At 31.6% G+C, this 16,420-nt stretch overlaps 2 pseudogenes; both read right to left on the bottom strand.

Moving 5' to 3' along the window:
- Positions 1-7,901: 7,901 nt before the first annotated feature.
- LOC112325121 (small nucleolar RNA R71) lies at positions 7,902-8,012 on the bottom strand (annotated as a pseudogene).
- An 8,080-nt stretch (positions 8,013-16,092) lies between these two features.
- Positions 16,093-16,203, bottom strand: LOC112325130 (small nucleolar RNA R71; annotated as a pseudogene).
- Positions 16,204-16,420: the final 217 nt, after the last annotated feature.

Below are 16,420 nucleotides of genomic sequence, written 5' to 3'. Positions count from 1 at the left end.
TTTCATTATAAATCAATATATTCCAATTCAATTAAAAATTCTAATTAATTACAACACACCATCAACATGTTTACGCTTCCTAAATAAAGATGATTTTGTCATAGTTAGACCATAATTCATCATCTTATATCTACACTAATAACAATTTAACAATTTATGTCTTTCTTCATTATTTTTATCACATAATCCTAACTTATGTAAAACTTGTATAAATCATTAAATTCATCATCAAATATTTCTAACAAGTCATTTTAATTATTTCTTCACATACCAATCATTCACACTTCCATAAATTTCAATAAAATTTATCTTTTCTACATACTTTAATATGTATAATAAATTACAAATTGCTAAATTTATTGTCAAAGACACAATTTCTCCAAAATTAATACATAAAAGAAACATCATTCTTTCTTTGCTAACACATTACTACACTTCCAAAAATTTCCCTCTTTTGGCCAGCCACATGTTTCTGCCTCTACACGATTTGTTTTACTTCAATTCACCATGATTTCTCACTTTCTCACATCTTTCCATAACCTATTACAACTATTAACAACTAAGACTATATCTCCCAAATTCTCATCTAAGAACCATAATCTCCTATTCTTAACAATTTAAACAAAATCAACTAAATCTAATAAAAACATGCTTAAATGTGCTTAAAATACCTTAGCAAGCTAAAATTTGAGCTTTAAACACTCACAAATCAAAAGTTTTCCAACCTCCTTTCATCCTTCAATATTGTTGTCCTCCCTTCATCCTTCAAGATTGTCGTCCCTCTCTCTCTCCTTCTACTCTTTTTCACTTGATTTTGTTTTCTCTCAAATAAGTTGTTTAAGTGTTTAATCACACAAAACCTCACTTCTTTCACTCTTATCTTTGTTCTTTTTTTTTTCAATGGTTTCTTAAGGTTTTCTCTAAAAAATTATAGAATTCTCTTTATCTCTCTTCATTTCTCTCATGGTCGGCTATGTTAGCCTATTTATATCCAACGATATAATTAATTCATTTTATGTTCCTACCTTGCACCTTTTATTTTTTTCTATGTAAATTTAAGCTAAGCTATTTTAAATTTCATTGAATTGTATTACAATATTTTTCTTTACTCAAGCATCAATTTCATTCAGGTATTTTCATAATTCAATCTTTAATAACACATGCACAAACCTTTTATTTTATTTTCCCCTATCTATTATCTTCCCCATAAGGTAAATATTCACCTTAATTAGTTAGGATAATTTTTCCCTTGTTAATTTCATTATAATAATTTTGTTTTCCAGGTCTTTATATAAGCATTTAGCTAATTATCATAATTTCTTTTGTATATAATCATCTGAAATTTGAGCAAAACCCTATCATCATAAGACTCTTGCGATCAAGTTTCAAAGGACTCTTATAAATATGTCTTTATTTTTAAATTTTAGAGGATGCTTCCCTTTCCAATTTTTACTAAGGTACAAACGTGTAAAAATTTATTTTTAAAATCAGCAACTTTTCACTCATGTATTTTTTATTTTACTTTTTTTAATGGATTTTTAATAGCTTTGATTTTATTTGATAAAACTGCAATGTTGCCTTTTGTTTTGTGCTAACCCGGGTATCCTCACACCCTTTTTAAAGGTTGAGACTAGTCCCGTTCGGGGTTCATAGTTGTTCCTCCCAACAAGTGCGCTTTCTGGGGATCGAACTTGTGTTCTCATCCTTGCAGGGATATAGCGGTGCCTCAACCGCTAGACCAACACTTCATTGGTATAATCTTATTTTTAAAAATTAGCAACTTTTCATTCATGTATTTTTTTATTATGATTTTATTTTATTTTATTTTACTGGCTTTAAAATAGTGTTCATTTTATTAGGTAAAACTTTGATATTGCCTATTTACATGTGCATGTGTGTGAGAAAATTCATTTTTGAAAATCGGTAACTTTTCACTCATGCATTATATTTTATTTTTACTTGCTTCTCAAATAATTTATTTTTGAAAATTGACAACATTTCACTCAATGTATTTTTATTTTATTTTTTCTTGTTTGATGATAATGTTATTATCATTTCATAAAATTATGTTGTCACCATTTTGCATATATATATGTGTGTGTGTGTGTGTGTGTGTGTGTGTAAATATTTATTTTTCCAACAAGAATAAAAATTATTTTGAAAAGTCTTTTATTTTTAGGAACATTTGTCAATTTTTTCACGAATGACCTACTCAACGAGTGTCTTATCTTTAAGGATGAACATTGATTTTTTCATGAATGGCTTAGTCTACGAGTCTCCTATTCATAGGGATGGACATCAAACTTTTCATAAATGACCTAGTCAACGAGTCTCATATCTTTAGGGATGTATGCCAATTTTTTCATGAATGGTCTAGTTGACGAGTCTTATATTCTTAGAGATGGATGTTGAATTTTTCATGAATGGCCTAATCAACGAGTCTTCTATTTTTAGGGATGAATATCAAAATTATCGTGAATGTCAATATTTTTTGTGAATAACCTAGTCAGCTGCTCTCATATTTTTAGGGATGGACGTTAATTTTTTTTTAATGAATGGACAAGTCGGTGAGTCTTTTAGTTTTAGGAACCAATGTCAAATTTATTACAAATAAAGCTTGAAATTTAATTAGGTTAGTTAATGACAAGAAATGAATTTAAGACAAAATACACATAGCAAAGGTAACCTTTTATTTGAAAGCATGTGGTAAGGATGGTGTTTATCCTCTCTTAATCATAAATGATCCCTTATATGAATCTTTGGAACCAATGCATATTTTAGAATTCTTAGTTCTCTTAGAAACTAGGTGGCGACTCCATTTTTCTAATTTCTCCTTTAATTTTTGGAGGTTCTAATTTATGTTGGCTAACAACACCCTTTATCACTCAAAAGTCACTCTTCTATTACAAACAACTTTTTAGAGTCAAGCTCTTCTACCATCTTGACCCTATGAGTTTCTTTAGTGGTGAGGTCAATAGTCGGAGCAACCTAGGCTTTTGCTGCTTGCGGCATGCTTGTGAGTGGAAAATGCGACTATGAATTAAGACTCGAAAAAAGTGTTTGATGCCCCCTAGTTTGGCAGGGAAAAAACAAATGGCCCTAATGACATATGAAACGTTGGCTGGATATTAGGGTGAAGAGGCATTTTTGTTTACATTTTTTCCTATTAGAGGTCCTTTCTCCTAAAGGTATACTTAGTAGTGCTCACTTGAGGAGGCTAGTGAGCCTAGTAACCTCTCTTTTTGGACTCTTTATCTTTATTTGGTGGCTTTGTTCTAGTTGTGATCTCTTTTCATTATCCATTGGTCTCTACCTAGATCTAGTGTAATGGATTATGAGAGGAAGTTGAACTTTTATCGGACAACCTATATTTCTTCTTTATTTCAGATGCATATGTACAAACAATAAAAATAAAATGTATGAAAAAATGTAAAACACCAAATTGAGTATGTATTTTTGTTATTGTTCTAGTTTCTTATTATGTCAAGACTATGAGGATGAACTAGGTTAAATTTTCTCGAACAATCTCACTAAGAACACCAAACCCACAAAATGTTTTAGCCAATTTAAGAAAATCCCCCTCACATATTGGCCTTTCTAGATATAGTCCTAATGTCTTTAATGGTAATCTCAGTATATCCTCACTTCTCACACTTCTTGTACGAATTAATAAGGTCGCCATAAACACTAATGAATATGATGTGTCATGATATGATTCGTGTCTTATTAAAGGTCAACCCTAACAGATAGGATCTAGCTCATATAAAGTTTAGCTTTGTTTGTCTATCTTTAAAGATTTTTTTAGGTTCCTAGATTGTCCAAATTTACTAGTGAGGTAACTTAGCCTTTTAAACTTATGCAACATGGGTAAAGGAGTAACTTTATGATACCTCATGTATAAGGTGAGTTTCAATCTGAGAGGAAGTATATGGGAGCATCAATGGACATAAATCACACTCACCACTTGAATCTTCCTATCTAATCTTGTAAAGGAAAAAGCTCGGGTCCGTAGCTTTTATTGGTTTTTATGAAGTGTGTGAAAAATAAAAAATAGTATGCATGCACATTCAATCCATTTGACTAAAATAAATGAAAAACATTAATATGTATGCACATTCAATCCAATTGACTAAAATAAATGTGATGAATACTAAATAAAATTAAACAATATAAATAAAATAAATCCTCTTAAATAAATGACAATAAATATAGTAAGAAATAACTAATGAAAAAACACATGAATATTGTCTTAACTTTAGTGTCCCTAGTAGATTTTTCATGTTGTTGCACTTGATAATACACATAGGACCTCTAAAATTAAAAGGGAAATAAGAGAAATGGAGTTACCACCAAGATTTTTAAAGATACTAAGAATCCTACAATGTGAACTAGTTTCATAGATTTGAGTAAGGGGTTTGTTATGCTTAAGGGAAGATAAAGACCACCCTTACCTCATCCTTTCCAAGGAAATGTTACCTTAGCTATGTGTTGTATCCTAAATTTATTTTATATGTGCCATTAATTATCCAAATTATTTTCTAATATGATTCAAAAATCATTTATTATTAGTAGGTGTTCGTCGAGTTAAAGTTAGGCTCTTAATCAAAAGTCTAGCAACTTAGTTTTATCCTTATTTTTTTAATTAGGTTAAAAGCGTCATACTCTATATGAACCCCCAGTCTAAAATAAAAATATTATAAATAAGAGAAATAAATAAATTAGTGTAAAAATTTTGAAAATTAGAAAAATGTTTCCAATGATAATTATTTAAGTAGATATTAAAAATGGATTAAACAACAAGAAAGTTGGGTGTGACGTTAAAATTTGTTAAAAGAAAGGGGAGAAAAATAAAGGACATTAAAATTCTCAGGGGTTAATTTATAAATAGGCAAAATAAGGAGTATAAATATTGATTTTCTCTCCTTAAGGCCGACAACTTGGTTTGATAGGGAGTTAGGGTTTTTGAGTTTTTTTTCTTAAAATTTCTTGGAAAATCTCTTAAAAAGTAGTGGTTTAAGAAAATAAAAAAGGTTAAAGAGTGATCAAAGAGGTAAAATGAGTGATTTTAAAGGGTTTAGAAGTTTGGAAGAGAAATTTTGGTGTTAGAGAGAGAGGAAAACAAAAGTGAAAGGAAGCTTGAATTTCTTTCAAATTTCTCTTTGATTCTTTGTTGTTTCAAGGTAAGAACAACCTTTATTGTGTTTGATTTTGAAAACTTAGCATATTGAGGTTTAAAGTGATGTTTCAGTATTATGGAAAAATATTTTTTTGTGGTTGTGATAATTGTAAAGATATATATATATTTTGTTAGAATCAAGTTTAGAGGCATGAATAAAGATTGGGTAAGTGGAAAAATTATATAAATTTAAAGGAAAACGCATTCCAAAGATGCATGTTTAGCTAGAGAGAGAGTATAAGGAGGGAATTATGTTTTAGTTTTTTTTTGATAAAATTGATGAATTTTATGGGTTTAATTGAGTTAATTATGATCGAATTAGGTTGAAATTAAATGCTTAATGATATAAAAATTAAGAAAGAGAAAGGCCTTTAGGGCCGGCCAAGTGTAGAATTTAGGAGAAAAACTAGATATTTGGTAATGAACTCTAGAAATGGTAAATTACTTTGTAGTATTAGAGAGATGATAATTGTTGAGAAAAGAATAATTGAATTTATAACAAGAAATGTAGAACTAGCATGTTCAACTTATTGGAAACTTATGTACATATGATTAGTACTTAAAAGTGTATTCTTATTAAGGCTTTATATAATCGTATTGCACTAAAGTATCATTAAATTCCCTAACTAAAGCATGTTTTATAATAACAAGTCTGATAATATAATATATCTTTAATTTATGATAAATGCTTATTTTGAATGCAGGTATATCTCACAATTCAAAGGATTGATTGATGTGATTAACTATTGAAAGTGAAGAGATAAAAAGAGGACTAGGCTAAAAGAAGAGATGCTGGCTCAATTCCAAATTGGAATACTATTCGATTATTAGATCATAACTAGAGTTTTAGAACTCTGATTTAGGTCTACTTTATATGGATGGAAAGCTAAGACATAGACCTAAAACTTTCATGAAGAGTCCAAGACTCAATTTTGTCATTTTCAAGTTCAAATCTTAGCAACAACGGAGAAGTCAGAACCTGTCCTGCAGCTCAAACACTGTTCGGTTTTCAGCTCATATCTTGAGTTCTAGAAGTCCAAATGAGCTCTGGTTTTTTTTGTTGGAAAGCTAAGACAATTGCCCACAGATGTCATGGAACAAAGGGCTCAAATTCTGATGTTAGCAATGACGTTTTGGCCAGCCAACAATATCAATAACCAGCCAACAATGTCAATAACCAGCCACCAAATCAATGGTTGGCCACCAACCAAATAGTTTGTCAACCAATAAATAGTTCCACATCTTAGCCTATAAAAGGAGGCATTTGCCATGTATTTAGTCATCTTGGTTTTCAGATCAAGATCATGTTCTTGCTTTCTTTCTTTATATTTTGTAATGCTTAAGTTTTGCTTTCATTAATCTCTTGTTTATGCTTTTCATGATAACTATGTTCTTATCTAGTTTATTTATGTTCTTCTTCTTCATTATGTTTAGCTAAGTTAATTATGTCAACGTAAAAAGGTTTCTCTAATGGTGTTAGAATATGTATAATATAAACTCAAGATGGACTTCAATGTTTATATCCAAGAAAGTTTGCTATTAACATGTCTTATCTTTTTATCTTACTAATTCTTAATATCTTGCTTGTTAAATGGTTAATCTAGATTTGTGTTGTATAACACTTGGTACATCAAATGCTTGATCCTTCATAGTTTTCGGCCGACATCGTTGTTATGAGAGGAACTTGATTTGTTGTTAACATAAGCTAGCAACATGAATGCCTGATGATATTTATAAGTATGGTGTTTCTAGGATAAGATTATTATTATGATCATGTTAATAATTTATAATGAGCTAATAACGATAAATCATCCGATTGGAACCTCATTTGTGTGTGGTTTCCAATTGAGTAATAAAAAGAGTTTATATTATATTTATTTGAAATACCATTAGTGAATCCTCTAACCTTGACATCTGTTTTATCATTATTTAATCCTTACACCAATATCACATCCCAAAACTCTCTTCAACTCCTTTTCTGTTATTATTCTCTTCAAATCTTTCTCTTTATTTGTAATTTATATAGTTGACCTCCCTGTGGTTCGACCCCGGTCTTACCGGGTTATTTATTACTTCGACACTCCTGCACTTGGGATAAGACATCAACTCTTTGATCGTGTCAAGTTTTTTGCGCCGTTGCCGGGGAGGTAAGTATTGTATAAATTATATATTTTTATTTATTTTCTTTTCTTTTCACTTTTATTCGTTTTTCTAATTTTTGTTCCTTTTCTTTTCTTTTCTTTTGCACTTGCATGAGAGTTTAGACACGTACATTAAGTGGTAGACTTTCTAGAAAATCCTTATTTTCTTTAGAAAACATGGCCGAAGAAGATAACTAGTCAATTCGTAATGAGAATAATGAGAATAATCGTGTGAGAACACTTAAAGATCATATGAATCCAACAAGAACAAGTGCACGATCATGTATTGTTTTTCCTCTTGATGCATCTCATTTTAATTTTAAGCCAGGTATTATTCAACTTTTACCCACTTTTTATGGCTTAGAATTAGAAAATCTATACTTGCATTTAAGAGAATTTGAAGAAGTTTGTAACACCTATAATGACTTAAATTGTAGCATGAACACCATTAGATTAAAGCTTTTTTCTTTTTCATTAAAAGATAAAGCTATAACATGGCTACAAAATATAAGGTCAGGATCCATTCGTGCTTGGGATGAAATGCAACAACAGTTTTTAAAGAAGTTTTTCCCTTCTCATAGAATAAACTCTTTCAAAAGACAAATCACCACTTTCACTCAAAAACCAGGAGAAACATTTTACAAGTGTTGGGATAGATATAAGGACTTGCTTAATACATGTCCTCATCATGGTTTTGAAACATGGAGATTGGTTTCACAATTTTATGAAGGGTTAACATCTAACGATAGGCAAATGGTGGAATTGATGTGCAATGGAACTTTTGAAAATAAAGACCCTGATGAAGCAATGGAGTACCTAGACTTGCTAGCTGAAAATGCTCAAAATTGGGACACTACAGGCACTTGTGAGGCACCAGGTAAAACTCAACCTCATACATCTAGTGGAGTCATGTACAACCTTAAGGAAGATCATGACCTCCACCTCAAATTTGCATCTTTAGCTAGAAAAGTCGAGGCCCTAGAATTAAAAAAGAATAGTCAATTAAAATATGTTCAAGAAATTGTATGTCAAATTTGTGAAACTAATGAACACTCAACCAATGATTGTCCAACTTTGCCTTCTTTTAATCACCTAAATTTCAGTTGGAAGAGTGGTAACAATAATGCACAAACTTCACAACCACCATTTCAAGTACATCATAATTTTCAAAGTTCTCATGGGTATGCATCTCCTTATGTTCCCCCTCCTAGAAGAAATCTTGAGGACACTTTACATGCATTCATTGAAAAGCAAGAGACAATCAACACTCAACTTGCTCAAAGCATGACAGATTTTAAAGATACTCTTGCAAAATTCACATTTGCTCTCAGTTTTCAGGAGGTAAGTTCTCATCTCAACCACAGCAAAATCCCAAAGGGCAATACAATTCAAATACAAGTAGTTCTGGAAGCCAACACATGGATTAAGTCCAATCAGTCATTACTCTCCACAGTGGTAAGGTTACTGAAAAACCAATTCTTGAACCTTGTGAGAAAGATGATGAGTCAATCTCTGAGGGTAAGGAAGGGGTTAAACCTGAACATTGCAAAGAACAGACTGATTCCTCACCAGTACTTCCATTTCCTCATGCTATGACCAAACAAAGGGAAGTCAATCACAATTCTGAAATTTTTGAAACTTTCAAACAGGTAGAAATTGAGGACGAAAAAGGCACCGAAAATGTTGATGCGGATCTTTTGTCAAGAGTGACAACAAATTCGACATCCGACATCACACCAATCGATGATTACTTTCCTGATGAATCCTTACTTTCTCGTAGTCCAATGCCTTGGTTTGCTAATCATATCAATTTTCTTGCAACAGGAGATTTGCCAGCTCACTGGATTACCGAAGACAAAGGAAAGTTTTTGAGCGACGTGCATAAATTTTATTGGGATGACCCTTACTTATTCAAATATTATCCTGATCAAATATTTCAAAAATGTATTCCCGACAATGAGGTAAGTAGTGTCATTAAATTTTGTCATTTTGAGGCATGTGGAGATCATTTCTCATCAAAGAAGACAGCTGCAAAAATCTTACAAAGTGGATTTTATTGGCCCACCATGTTCAAAGACTCACATGCATTCTGCAAAACCTGTGAAAAATGTCAAAAGGTGGGATTTATTTCAAAGCATAGAGAGTCTTTAGTTAATCTTCTATTGACTCTTAAGTCTCATCATAGTGGAGATATGCATCGTGCAATTCATGATTTATAGCCTCATTTTCATAAAGAACATGATCGACTTAGTCTTGGGAATCTGACTAAAAAAGACCCTGTTTGTCAGTTTTTAAGAAAACTGGATGAGAAGCTTATCCCTGACCCATAGAGGGCGTTTAAGCCGTTCTTGGACGTAAAACCAAGGAAAGATGTGAGTCACAACCACAACTGCTTGTACATACACATGTTTTACAAAAAAAAAACAGAGAGAAAGGAGACTCCAGCTAGCCTACATATAGGTGGTATGATTGCATTTTCAATTTCTCATCTATAAAATCTTCTCTTCCTTCCCTTCATTTCTACTCAACCCATACATTCAATAGTTATAGAATCGTGTAGAAATGGCAGGTTCCTCTATTCCTAAAATAAAAAATATTTGTGTTTTTTGTGGATCCAGTCTTGGTAAAGAAAAAGAGTTTTTAGAATCAACAAATCATCTTGGTCGGGTACTAGCTGAGAGAAAGATTCATTTAGTGTATGGAGGAGGCAGCCTTGGGTTAATGGGGGGTGTTTCAATTGCTGCATTTTTAGGAGGCAGTCAAGTTTTGGGGGTCGTTCCCAAAGCTTTAGCCGAAGGGGACATCATTGGAAAAACAGTTGGAGAGGAACTACAGGTCTCCACAATGTCTGAACGACTGTCTATAATGTTTAACCATGCTGACGCCTTCATTGCTTTACTAGGTGGTCTGGGAACTTTAGAAGAGATATTTCATATTTCCTCTTGGGCTCAACTGAACATTCATCAGAAACCTATAGGTTTGCTAAATGTTAATGGTTTTTATAATACTTTACTGTCTTTTCTTGATCATGCTGTGGAACAACAATTTCTAACATTTTCAGCGCGACAAATCCTTATCTCTGCTGCTACTACTGAGCAATTGATTGATGGACTTCAATCTTTCATCCCTGTAGTTGATTCCTCTATGAGTCGACTCAATTGGTCAATCACGGAACGCCGTAAAAAGCTTAGATTGGATTTGAGCCTTAGTTTATGAAAAATTATGTCTTTTGGTTTTATTAATAGCGTAATATTTGTGTTTTGTTCTTTCTTATATTTGATTAAGTGTGTTTCAGGTTTGTCAGTAGTCGTTGTTTCAGGTGATGTCTTCTATACTCTATCTTTCTGCCTTAGAACATTGAGGACAATGTCTCGTTTTGGTTGGGGGGAGAGGGTAGTAGTTGATATTAAAAAAAATTATTAACTAACTGTGTTTTCTATTATTAAAACCATTTGCAAAACCTGTTGTTACTAGGATGGTAGAGTAAAGGAGGAACTTTAGTGACTTTTGAGACGCATCTTAGTAAACATTCTTAACAAGGTCTATCATAATACTTCTTGAAATATTCAAGTTTACAAACTCTCGTATTGTTATCACTTGATTCTGCTCATGTACTCATTTAACAAGTATTCTTAAACCTTCATTTCACACACACACTTTAACATATGATTGTGGGTTGCATATTGGATTATTACATTATTCATGTTTTTTGTTAAAGGTAACAACTAAGGGAAAGGGATAGTATATAATATGCAAAAAAAAAAAAAAAAAAACAAAAAACAAAAAAACAAAAAAAAAAATAATAATAATAATAAATAAATAAATAAAAATAGATAAGTTTGATTTCGTAGCCTCCTTGACTTAAGCAATTAAGCTCGAAGGGGTGTTTTAACACTTAGTACCCTAAAGTCAACTGACTTGGGAGCTATTGGCCTAGTGCTTGTTACATGAGTTAAGAAGAAAAGCTTAAGGGAATCAAACATTGCACTATCTACATTTTAGTATCTGTAACCCGAGTTACTAAGCTCGTAGGGGTGTCTCAACACCTGATGCCCTAAGACCAACTGGTCTGGGAGTCATTAGCTAAAAACTCGTTACATGGGTTCAAGATACATTGTGTTATAAATTCTTGCTTTCAAAAAAAAAAAATCCCAACCCAAGGAAGTTAACCTTAAATATTGGAACAAAATTTTGTTTTCTTCCAATAAAAGCACCATCATCTATGTTTTCATACATTGAGCACATAAAAAGAAGGTTTATTAATATCTTGTTTAAGAAGTATGAAGCAAATATATAAATTTAATGAGAGTTTGTTTATTTGGATAGATTAATGGAAGTTAAATGATGAATACCTTGCTTTGTGGAACTTGCAAATTGTTTTTATATTTTAACGCTTTGATTACTAGGGACTAGTAATAAGCTGGTTGGGGGGTGTGATTAATACTTAAAAGTGCATTCTTATTAAGGCTTTATATAATCGTATTGCACTAAAGAATCATTAAATTCCCTAACTAAAGCATGTTTTATAATAACAAGTCTGATAATATAATATATCTTTAATTTATGGTAAATGCTTATTTTGAATGCAGGTATATCTCACAATTCAAAGAATTGATTGATGTGATTAACTATTGAAAGTGAAGAGACAAAAAGAGGACTAGGCTAAAAGAAGAGATGCTGGCTCAATTCCAAACTGGAACACTATTCGGTTATTAGATCATAACTAGAGTTGTAGAACTCAGATTTAGGTGTACTTTATATGGATGGAAAGCTAAGACATAGACCTAAAACTTTCATGAAGAGTCCAAGACTCAATTTTGTCATTTTCAAGTTCAAATTTTAGCAACAACGGAGAAGTCAGAACCTGTCCTGCAACTCAAACACTGTTCGGTTTTCAGCTCATATCTTGAGTTCTAGAAGTCCAAATGAGCTCTGGTTTTTTTTGTTGGAAAGCTAAGACAATTTCCCACAGATTTCATGGAACAAAGGGCTCAAATTCTGATGTTAGCAATGACGTTTTGGCCAGCCAACAATATCAATAACCAGCCAACAATGTCAATAACCAGCAGCCAACAATGTAAAAAACCAGCCACCAAATCAATGGTTGGCCACCAACCAAATAGTTTGTCAACCAATAAATAGTTTCACATCTTAGCCTATAAAAGGAGGCATTTGCCATGTATTTAGTCATCTTGGTTTTCAGATCAAGATCATGTTCTTGCTTTCTTTCTTTATATTTTGTAATGCTTAAGTTTTGCTTTCATTAATCTCTTGTTTATGCTTTTCATCATAACTATGTTCTTATCTAGTTTATTTATGTTCTTCTTCTTCATTACGTTTAGCTAAGTTAATTATGTCAACGTGAAAAGGTTTCTCTAATGGTGTTAGAATATGTATAATATAAACTCAAGATGGACTTCAATGTTTATATCCAAGAAAGTTTGCTATTAACATGTCTTATCTTTTTATCTTACTAATTCTTAATATCTTGCTTGTTAAATGGTTAATCTAGATTTGTGTTGTATAACACTTGGTACATCAAATGCTTGATCCTTCATAGTTTTCGGCCGACATCGTTGTTATGAGAGGAACTTGATTTGTTGTTAACATAAGCTAGCAACATGAATGCCTGATGATATTTATAAGTATGGTGTTACTTGGATAAGATTTTTAATATGATCATGTTAATAATTTATAATGAGCTAATAACGATAAATCATCCGATTGGAACCTCCTTTGTGTGTGGTTTCCAATTGAGTAATAAAAAGAGTTTATATTATATTTATTTGAAATACCATTAGTGAATCCTCTAACCTTGACATCTGTTTTATCATTATTTAATCCTTACACCAATATCACATCCCAAAACTCTCTTCAACTCCTTTTCTGTTATTATTCTCTTCAAATCTTTCTCTTTATTTGTAATTTATATAGTTGACCTCCCTGTGGTTCGACCCCGGTCTTGCCGGGTTATTTATTACTTCGACACTCCTGCACTTGGGATAAGACATCAACTCTTTGATCGTGTCAACATATGTATGGAAGTTTTAAATGTGAAGTTGGATATTTATTGATTTATAGGATCTTGCCATTGAAGACATATATACATACATAAGATATGAATGAAATTACCCAATGAAATTTATAGAAGACTTATTGGATAAAATGAGGGGCCAAATAGGATTCCTAATTATGTTTATAGGAATATTGATAGTATTGGTTATGATATTACAACAGACATCACTGCAGGACAACCATAGATAGCGGGTGTGTAAGACCTTCGCATATAGTAGGTTGGAACATCAATGCCTAAAATAAATAATTTAGTAATGCATTCTATCTTTTTGATTATTTGTTGTTTTACTTTTAATAAATATAAAGAGAATATATTAGTACAAAATTGATAAAGAAAATGAGTGTGGAAGAAAGAAATTTGATTAGTCATTCAAGGAATTTGGAGACTAATGATATTAGCAAAATTAATATAGAAAATAATGAAATCTTCATGATAAAAGAAAATAATTTATAAAAAGGAAATTAATTAGTCATTTAAAGTAAGAGTGACTGATTAGTACTTAAAAGTGCATTTTTATCAAGGTTTTATATCATCATATTGCACTTAAAGTATCATTAAATTCCATAACTTAAGCATGTTTTATAATAACAAGTCTGATAATATAAGATATCTTTAATTTATGGTAAATGCTCATTTCAAATGCAGATATGTTTCATAATTTAAAGGATTGATTGATTTGTTTAACTATTGAAATTGAGAAGACAAATAGAGGGCTAAGCTTGGAGAAGAGATGATGGTTCAATTCAAACTGGAACACCATTCGGTTATTGGATCATAACTAGAGCTGTAGAACTTGGATTTAGGTCTGGTTTATATGGATAGAAAGCTAAGACATAGTTCTAAAAATTTCATGAGAGTCCAAGATTCAAAACGGTCGTTTTCAAGCTCAAATTATAGCAACAAAAGAGATGTCGGAATCTGTCCTGCAGCCCAGACACTGTTCAGTGTTTAGCCCATATCTCGCGTTTTATAAGTCCAAATGAGCTCATTCTTAATTTGTTGGAAAGCTGAGACAAATGCCCAGAACTTTCATGAAGATTATCTGTTCAAATTCTGACATTATCAATGACGTTTTGTTCAGACAAGAAGATAATGGTTGTCACCAAGTCAAGAGGTGGTCACCCACTCAATAATTAGTCATCAAATCAATAGTTCCGAATTTTAGCCTATAAAAGGAGGCATTTGCTATACATTTAGACATCTTGGTTTTCAGATCAAGATCAAGATCTTGCTCTTGCTCTCTTTCTTTGTATTTTGTAATGTTCAAGTTTTATTTCATGTTATATTAATCTCTTGTTTATACTTTTCATTTCCTTTTCTTTACTTAGTTAAGGTATATCATTATTATGTTTTTATTTTGTTTATTTATCTTTCTCATCTTCATTATGCTTGGCTAAGTTTATTTTATCAAGGTGAAAAGGGTACACTAATGATATAAGTATAAGTATAGTATAAACTCAACATGGACTTTAATGTTTGATACTAACATGTTTTGTATTTGTTATCTTACTTACTTTTAATACCTTTCTTGTTAAATGGTTAATCTAGATTTGTGTTGTACAACCCTTGGTACAACAAATACTTGATCCTTTCATAACCAACTGTATGGTATAACCGACACTTGTGTTATAAAAGCAACTTGATTTGTTGTTAACATAAGTTATCACCGTGAATATCTGACCACATTTACAAGTATTGACATTACTCAAATAAAATAATTAATATAATCATGTTAATAATTTATAATCCAATTGGAACCTCCTTTGTGTGTGGTTTCCAGTTGAGAAATAAAAAGAGTTTATATTATACTTATTTGAAATACTATTAGTGGATCCTCCAACCTTGACATTTGCTTTATCCTTGTTTAAAATCCTTACATCAATATCACATCTCAAAAGTTCTCTTCAACTCCTTTTCATTTATTGTTTATAATTTTATATAGTTCACCTCCCTGTGGTTCGACCCCGGTCTTGCCGGGTTATTTATTACTTCAACACTCCTGCACTTGGGATAAGACATCAACTTTTTAATTGTGTCAAGTTTTTTGCGTCGTTGTCGGGGAGGTAATGTAACAGTCCGACCGTTACGACTTACTTTATAGGTAAATTCCTGTATAAATTATAATATTTATTTTATTTTCTCTTTCACTTTTATTTCATCTAACTTTTGTTGCTTTTGTTTTGTTTCTTTCTATTTTTTTTTCTTTTCTTCCTTTTATTCTCTTCCTACACGTGCATGAGAGTTTAGTCACGTACATTAAGTGGTATACTTTGTAGGGTATCCTCATCATTTTCAGAAAATATGGCCGAAGAAGATAACCAGTCGCTTCATAATGAGAATAATTGAGTTAAAACACTTAGAGACCACATGAATCCTATAAGAACAAGTGCACCATCATGTATAATTTTCCCTCCTTATGTAGCTTATTTTAATTTTAAGCCGGGCATTATTCAACTTTTACCTACTTTTCATGGCTTAGATCTAGAAAATCCGTACTTGCATTTGAGAGAATTTGAAGAAGTTTGTAACACTTATAATGACTTAAATTGTAGCATGAACACCATCAGATTAAAGCTTTTTCCTTTTTCATTAAAAGATAAAGCTAAATCATGGCTACAAAATCTTAGGTCAGGATCCATTCCTGCTTGGGATGAAATTCAACAATAGTTTTTGAAGAAGTTTTTTCCATCTCATATAACAAACTCTTTCAAAAGACAAATCACCACATTCACTCAAAAGCCAGGAGAAACATTTTATCAATGTTGGGATAGGTATAAAGACTTGCTTAATACATGTCCTCATCATGGTTTTGAAACATGGAGATTGGTTTCACATTTTTTGAAGGGTTAACACCTAAAGATAGACAAATGGTGGAATTGATATGCAATGGAAGTTTTGAAGATAAAAACCCTAATGAAGTAATGGAGTACCTAGACTCGTTAGCTGGAAATGCTAAAAATTGGGACACTACAAGTACTTATAGGCACCGGGTAAAATTCAACCTCATACATCTAGTGGAGGTATGTA

Source organism: Populus trichocarpa, chromosome 18, assembly GCF_000002775.5.
Source record: "Populus trichocarpa isolate Nisqually-1 chromosome 18, P.trichocarpa_v4.1, whole genome shotgun sequence".
In the NCBI taxonomy this organism is placed as follows: Eukaryota; Viridiplantae; Streptophyta; class Magnoliopsida; order Malpighiales; family Salicaceae; genus Populus; species Populus trichocarpa.
This window is presented reverse-complemented; position numbering and strand designations above follow the sequence as displayed.